The 7,093-nt window shown below is 37.0% G+C and overlaps 1 protein-coding gene across 2 annotated transcripts in view; it reads right to left on the reverse strand.

The window, feature by feature from the left end:
* The window catches only part of LOC121416794, a 55,136-nt gene extending 53,495 nt beyond the window's left edge, over positions 1-1,641 (reverse strand). Inside the window, exon 1 of one of the 2 annotated variants that reach the window (XM_041610279.1) lies at positions 1,303-1,641. The gene's annotated coding sequence lies outside the window, so the exon portion shown is untranslated. The remainder of the gene's footprint in view (positions 1-1,302) is intronic. The other variant, XM_041610280.1, reaches the window with a different exon arrangement.
* Between the last annotated feature and the right edge of the window lie 5,452 nt (positions 1,642-7,093).

Raw genomic sequence — 7,093 nt, forward strand, 5'->3', positions numbered from 1 at the left:
CCTGCTACGTACGTGTGTGCGTTGCACAGCACGTACACAAGCTGGTGCTGAGAAGAGATCCAGCCTAGACACCAAAGACACAAAAGATAGTAGACACCGTGGAGACATAGTAGAGAGAAGACCCCGAGACGTCAATGAGTGAGGACATCCCAGAAGCTCCCCACTCGGCGCCGTGGTCTGTTAATATTAGAAGTCTGAGAATTGAACCTGTTGTCTGTTATCTACCGTGTGGCATCGTCAGTGCAAGTGTCAGGGTGAAGAGCCCGAGACGCCATCGAGTGAGGACCTGCATCCCAGAAGAAGCTCCCCACTCGGCGCCGTGGTCTGTTGTTGATAGAATATTAGAAGTCTAGAATATCTGTTCCTGTTGTCTGTTATCTACCGTGTGGCATCGTCAGTGCAAGTGTCAGGTGAGTATTGATTGTTGTCACTGTCTTGTACCGTCGAAGTAACCCATTCGTGATTCGTGAGTAATAATCCTCGTCAGTGTTGTACCAGTCATTAACCACTCGTTCGTTCCGTACATACGTAATTGTACTGTCTGTCTCGTGCCATCGCAGTAACCCATCCCTCACTCATTCTATCAGTTTTACTTCAGTTCATTGACCCTAAATGACCTTTGACCTTGGTCATGTGACATGAAACTCTAATAGGATCTTCAGTAATACCTGATTAACCTTATGGCCAAGGGGAAGTTACAAATTGATGCAGAGGGTCGAGGTTCGAGCCCTGGTCACGTCTTTCGGATGGTGACGTTAAAGGTCGGTCCCAGACGTAAATAATCATATCTGATTGATACACGTCTGACAAAACTCACACACACACACACACACCTTATGGCCAAGTTTTATTAACTAGGTCCATACACTTTCTAAGTTATGACGTCATTTCAAAAACTTAACCTCAGGTTAAGATTTGATGTTGACGCCGCCGCCGTCAGAAAAGCGGCGCCTATAGTCTCACTCTGCTTCGCAGGTGAGACAAAAACTGTCCCTCTATACACTGACAATCTCAGTTTCTCAAGACATGATTTGTCCTGGTTTATGAGGATATCCTTTGTTTCTGGAACAATCCAAATTTTTGGAGCAGCACTTCTATCAGTGTTACTTAGTAACGTTACTCCTGAGAAATACGATTTTGAGAAAAATTGGTCATGTGGGATTGTGGCCGTTGACAATTGACCAAGGCCTCAGCGATCAGCCTCGTGGGAAGACGTAAGACCCCCTAACTAAGGCTACAAAATAAAGGTTGGCAATTACTACATAGCAATTAATGGAAAAAAGAAAATGTCGATCATCTCACCTGCATGACCTGCAGCTGCAGTATTATCTGATCATTCTTCCCAGGCCCAGTCGTAGGCCAACATCAACCTGACGTGATTCGTGATGAACTTGGCGAAAGATGTCCAATTCAGAACTCGATTAGATTACCAGTCATGCCAGTAGATCTTGTTGTTTAAGTTAACGACTGATTCTGAACACTTGATCAACATCTCAGCATTTGGATGTCTCCATGATGATGATAACAATGACCACCAGTGAACTGTCAGAGTTTGGAATAGATTAGAAAGAAGAGTTTGTAGAGTACGCGGCCAATTACCAAAATGGCGAAGAGCGATCAGCGCTGCGTCACGGGGAATCCCCGAAAAAAAAACTGTTTCCTAATCGCCATACAGATGGCGCTATTTAAAATCTATGGAAGATCAAATCCCATTTTTTCGGGCATGTTATAAGTTAGTTAACTTTTTTTATCCGGGGGAGGGGGGCACTTGACTTCCATTCACCAGTGGATACCATGCATGCACATTTGGTTTCAAAAAGCACCCCTAAACATATATTTTCCATGTTCTGAAAATGCACCCCTTAACAAGTATTGGTGTGTGAAACCCTACCCTTATAACAAGTATTAAAAAAATAATGAAAATAAACGGTACCCTTGACAAGCATTCCTTTACGGGTATGGTCAGGGCTGAAAATTTCACCAAAATCAGATAACAACAAAATTATTGAATTTTAGATTTTATCAATATTTTTGTGAAAACATTTATATGCACACCGCCATGAATATTCATGAAGATGGATGATGATGTCATATCCCCACTGTCTTATTTTATTACATGGAATCTAATTTATTTTTTCATACATGAAGAGTTTTAGTTGCAAAAGGGGTTAGGTCCACTTCGGACCATTCCGAGAATGCAATATTGATGTACAATGATGCACTACCCTATCATTTGAACATGGAACTAGGTATAAAGAAATATACCTGTCTTCAATTTTTTCCTATATTTTTTTTTCAAATTATCATTGTGGACCTAGCCCCTTTTGCAAGCAAACTGAAATGAATCCAATCTCTTTTAATTAAAAAAGTGATTTTTCTTTGCCACTTTCATTCTCGTTTTTGTTTGAATTTCAAACTTTTTTTTGGTATCATCAGAGCGACTAAAAATTTAGAGGTTTAGAGACAGAAAGCAATAAAATTTATGGAAAATGGACCTAACCCCATTTTGAAAAATGAGTTAAGAGTTTGGTTGCAAAAGGGATTAGGTCCATTCTATGAAAAGCATTTTTTTTAGTTCTCCCATATTGCAATATTCATATGCGAAAACTGAATTTTCATGATACCCTACCATGAGAACATAAAATTGAGTATAAAAGAAATCTACCTGTCTTAATATTTTTTAAGTATTCTTTAAAAAGAAATCTGTGTCGACCTAACCCCTTTTGAAAAAAGTGATCTTTCTTTGCCATTTTAGTTCACTTTTTAATGGGAATTTCAACTTTTCTTTGGTATCATCCTATAGAGATACTAAAAATCTATATAATTCAGACATAATCCAATTTGATGAAAACTAGACCTAACTTCTTTTGCAAGTGAGCTCTTCACATGTGTAAATGATGTGTCTCAATTATGATCAAATAAGTTGTGGATATTAATAACTAATGCACTTAATCAGTTGTCAATTCAATTGTTCTAGTTCTTGCCATAAACAAATAAATAAACCTAATTTCATATAATAAAGTACAAAAGAACAAGTGGGAATATGACATCATCAGCCCACCTAATGAATATTCATGAGACATGCCCAAAACTGTTTCACCGGACTAATGGAAATCTTTAAAATTCAATAACTTTGTTATTTGTCATCCGATTTTGATCAAGTTTTCATCACTTTGCTTTGTGAATTTTACTCTATTTATTGAGATATAAATATTTCCAGCCAAGACCATCCCTTTAATTTGACACCCTTAACAAGTACAATATTTTAATTGTTCTGTCATGGACGTCGGCAATTGGCTTTACCTTTTAATTACATATCAGTACCGCCCTTTAAACATACCTCGCTCAAATCGGACCCCATGTACTTATACAGTTTTACTTAAAAAACATCCTGTATACCATTTCAGTGAGTGTATCCTCGGAAATTGGACCGTAAACACGTAGCTTTGCTTGTAAAAATGTATACCATTTTTCCAGTATTTTAGTGTTTTTACACCCTTATTACGTTATGTACGTAACGTGCCCAATCTTGAAAAAACTCCCTTTTTACGTGTTTTTGGTAGCGCATGGTATCGACTCGTCCTTTTTAAGTGCCCCCCCCCCTCTGGGCTTTTTATTGATGATTCTTATCACCATCTTGCTCATTACGAGGTGTAACACTTTAATAAGAGTTAAAACAAGTAGAACTTAAAAAATTAAGGTTTGGGAGAGTAACATTAAGAAAGAGAGCAAGAAAGAAAGAAAAAGAGAAATGACAGAGGCTGGGAGATTGCGAGACTGAGAGAATGTTATGAACCGTGTGTTGGAGAGGTGGGAAAGTGAGATGGTTTGAATGAATTAATAGGATGAAGAAACAGGAAGAAATACACAAAGTGTAAGAAGATGAGATAAAAATGGATGCTTCACAAAGAAACGATACAGTAGAGTTGATAGATCAGAGAAGAATGAAAGAGAGAAAACAAAGAAAAGATTAAGGAAGGAAAACCAAAAATAATGAAACGAAAATAAGTTGCATTCAATATCGTGAATTACTGTCAATTTCACAATATTAATCGTATAATGTTACTGCAGAGTAACAACGAGAAGCACATATGGAAGCAGGGGCGGATCCAGCTTCCGCCTATGGGGGGGGGTGGCGAATTTTTTCACCCATATTTTCCTCGATCAACCACTCAAAGTTGATTTTGTTAGTTTCTTGAAGGGGTTGTCCCATACCAAAATTAAAGTTTGGAAAAATAGCGATATATTTCTTTCTTATTCCCTTCCTTTTTTCTTGGTCGTGTTTTTTTTGGGGGGACGCCTACGCCCTAACAGTCATTTCTAAGCTTTATTCTTCTAAAACAACATAAAAGTGTAATAATCTCAATAGCCATACGGTGAGCGCGAGCTAAAAATTTTTGGAGTTTTATGTATTTTGTCCTGAAAATTGAACATTCTGGGCAATGTTGACAAAACTAAACAAGATGCGTATGTAACTAGATGATAACTGCATGTGAGCGCGATCAGAAATTGTTAATATGGGTTCTGCCTTGAAAAGGGACCTGTTAAGGACGTTTTACAGTTAGCCATTACGACGATGCACATTTTAACTATCAAATAATGCGAGCTGAAAATTTTTGACATTAATCCGACCTAATCAAATTACATTCTCAGCACTTATTGTAATCATTAATGGTGTTGGTAAATGACCAAATAATTGATGCGAGCGAATAAGGTCATTCATGTGGCTTGAATATAAATTACCACGCGAGCACAAATTTTGGTATATTTTAGATATTTAGGCCTGAAAACTGAACATTGTGAGCAGCTTTTGTAATCATCATGGGGGTATCTAAACGATCAATGCGAGCGCAAAGCGCGAGCTAAAAATTTTAATATACTGGCCAGCAAAAAGACCTGTTAAAGACTGTTCGTATAGGGATCCATGATATAGTACATTTCTCTCCAATCACAAGATGCCAGCGCGAAGCGCTATCTAAAAAACTTTATATTTCGACCTGAAAACTCGATTGTAACCATGAATATGATGAATATGGTGGATATATCAACCAATTGACGTGAGCTGAAATTGATGTCCGATCGGAAAACTGGACATTGTAAGCACTTTTTTAAGCAAAATGTTTATTAAATATATGATGCGAGCGCGATCTTATTTTTTTTACATGGAGAAGTTGGATAAAAAAGGTCGTCTTTTTATGATAATAGTATGCCATTTACCATTATTTTACTGACAATTATAATGGAACTCAAAGACCAAGTAAGAACAAGGTACATGGAGCAGCCCTGAGTTTGCCTAACAGACAATTTATAATTTTTTTTTCAACATCTGACTCCACGGCCCGTATTCTGATAGCAGGTTTGATTTAAACTCGCGTTCAACGTTGTGGTTTAAGTATGGATAGCCAATTGTTACATAAATCACTGTAGAGAAATCATATTTCAGCGAGCTCATTTGGCTCTCAAATCATTCATAATTGTCTTGGAAGTATAAATAGATTGTCTTCACCATCGATGAATCAGGAGAGAGCACAGTAAACATAAGAAACGTTCAACTTAATAACAAGATTTGATACTTTTGGCTTACCATACTTAAACCACAACTTTAAACCAGGGTTTGAAATAAACATGACTTCAGAATACGGGCCATAATCTCGACACACATATTTACCTTATATCAAAACCTTGTCTAACTCATTCTCTCTCTCTTTGATTGTTCTCCTTCCTTTTGTTTTCCTATTCCTCTTTGCTACTTTCTTTCTCTCTCTCTTCCTTCCTTTCTCTCTTCCTTTCTTTCTGTCTTCCTCTCTTTCTTTCTTTTTATTTCTTTCTTCCTTCCGTCCTTTCCTTCTCTTCTTTCCCTTTTTTTTCCTTCTCACTCCGTTTTCTTAAAAAAAAAAAATTCCCGACGGCAGCGATGATTTACCGACAATGTTCAAATCAGGAGGTGGGGTGGTGTCGCATCCCCCACTTTAGCGACGGCCCTGCTCTAACCCTAGTCCTACCACTAACCCTAACCCAACTCCAACCCTAACCTTAATCACAATTATTAATGTCGGCCAATAGGAGAATTTGTCCCCCTCTAATTCCCGGATTAAATTGACCTAAATAAAGTCAATATGTAAATAATAAGGCGATCACAAAGATGATTAAAGACACACAATATCTATGGAAGAAACAAAAAGAATGAAATAATAAAATATATATGCAGTGTGTAACAAAAAAAAGTTTACACTCAGAAAAAATCCTATACAATTTCTAATTTCTTAAAGATTTTTCCACATTTTAACATTGGTACGATATAACTGTCGAAATATATTTCGGCTAGAGTGACCACCACTTACTTTTGAAAAATTATTTGCGCAAAACTTTGAAATATTTATGCGAAATAAAAGTTAAGTACACCTTAATTACGAAGAACACGTGGAATTTACCTAGTAGAATGGATTTGAAGATATCTTTTACCTTTTTTAAAACTTGTTTCCTTGCCCAAAACACTTTGAAGAGTGCATTGCGCCCCACCCACTCCCCCACGTAGATAAATAAGTATTATATGAAAAGCAAATCCACTTTAAATGATAACAAATTTGTGAAAAAATGCTGGAGATGTCTGATATTTTGAGACTATTCAGTTGTCCTCAGATCCAGCTGGCACAAAAAGGGTAAAGGTTGTGCTTACTAAGGATTTAAATTTCAATTTGGGTGCCAAAATTGTTACAAAATGCTTGAATGTATCCATTTTATTTCAATTGACTATAAAGTGCAAGGGAAAGGTATGAGAAATGTTTCGCAGGGAAAGTTTGATTTCGCCCTTTCCCCTTGCATTTCTGTGCAAACAGATTTCTGCGAGCTTTACAAAAATGGAGAGTGCTCACTCAAGGATAACATTCTGTCAAAACTTTTACTTTCTTTGGATAGATGAGACCCAAACCCAAGATTGTATGTGAAAAACTAACCCACATGTTGGATATTTTTTAATTCCCAGGGCTTTTCAAAGTGTAAACCTTTTTTAGATACACACTGTACAAATGGATAATAGTGAGATATAAACAGATAACAAAAGACAATGTATCTGACAAAATTCTTGAAGTTATCA

This window comes from Lytechinus variegatus, chromosome 6 (genome assembly GCF_018143015.1).
Source record: "Lytechinus variegatus isolate NC3 chromosome 6, Lvar_3.0, whole genome shotgun sequence".
Taxonomy (NCBI): Eukaryota; Metazoa; Echinodermata; class Echinoidea; order Temnopleuroida; family Toxopneustidae; genus Lytechinus; species Lytechinus variegatus.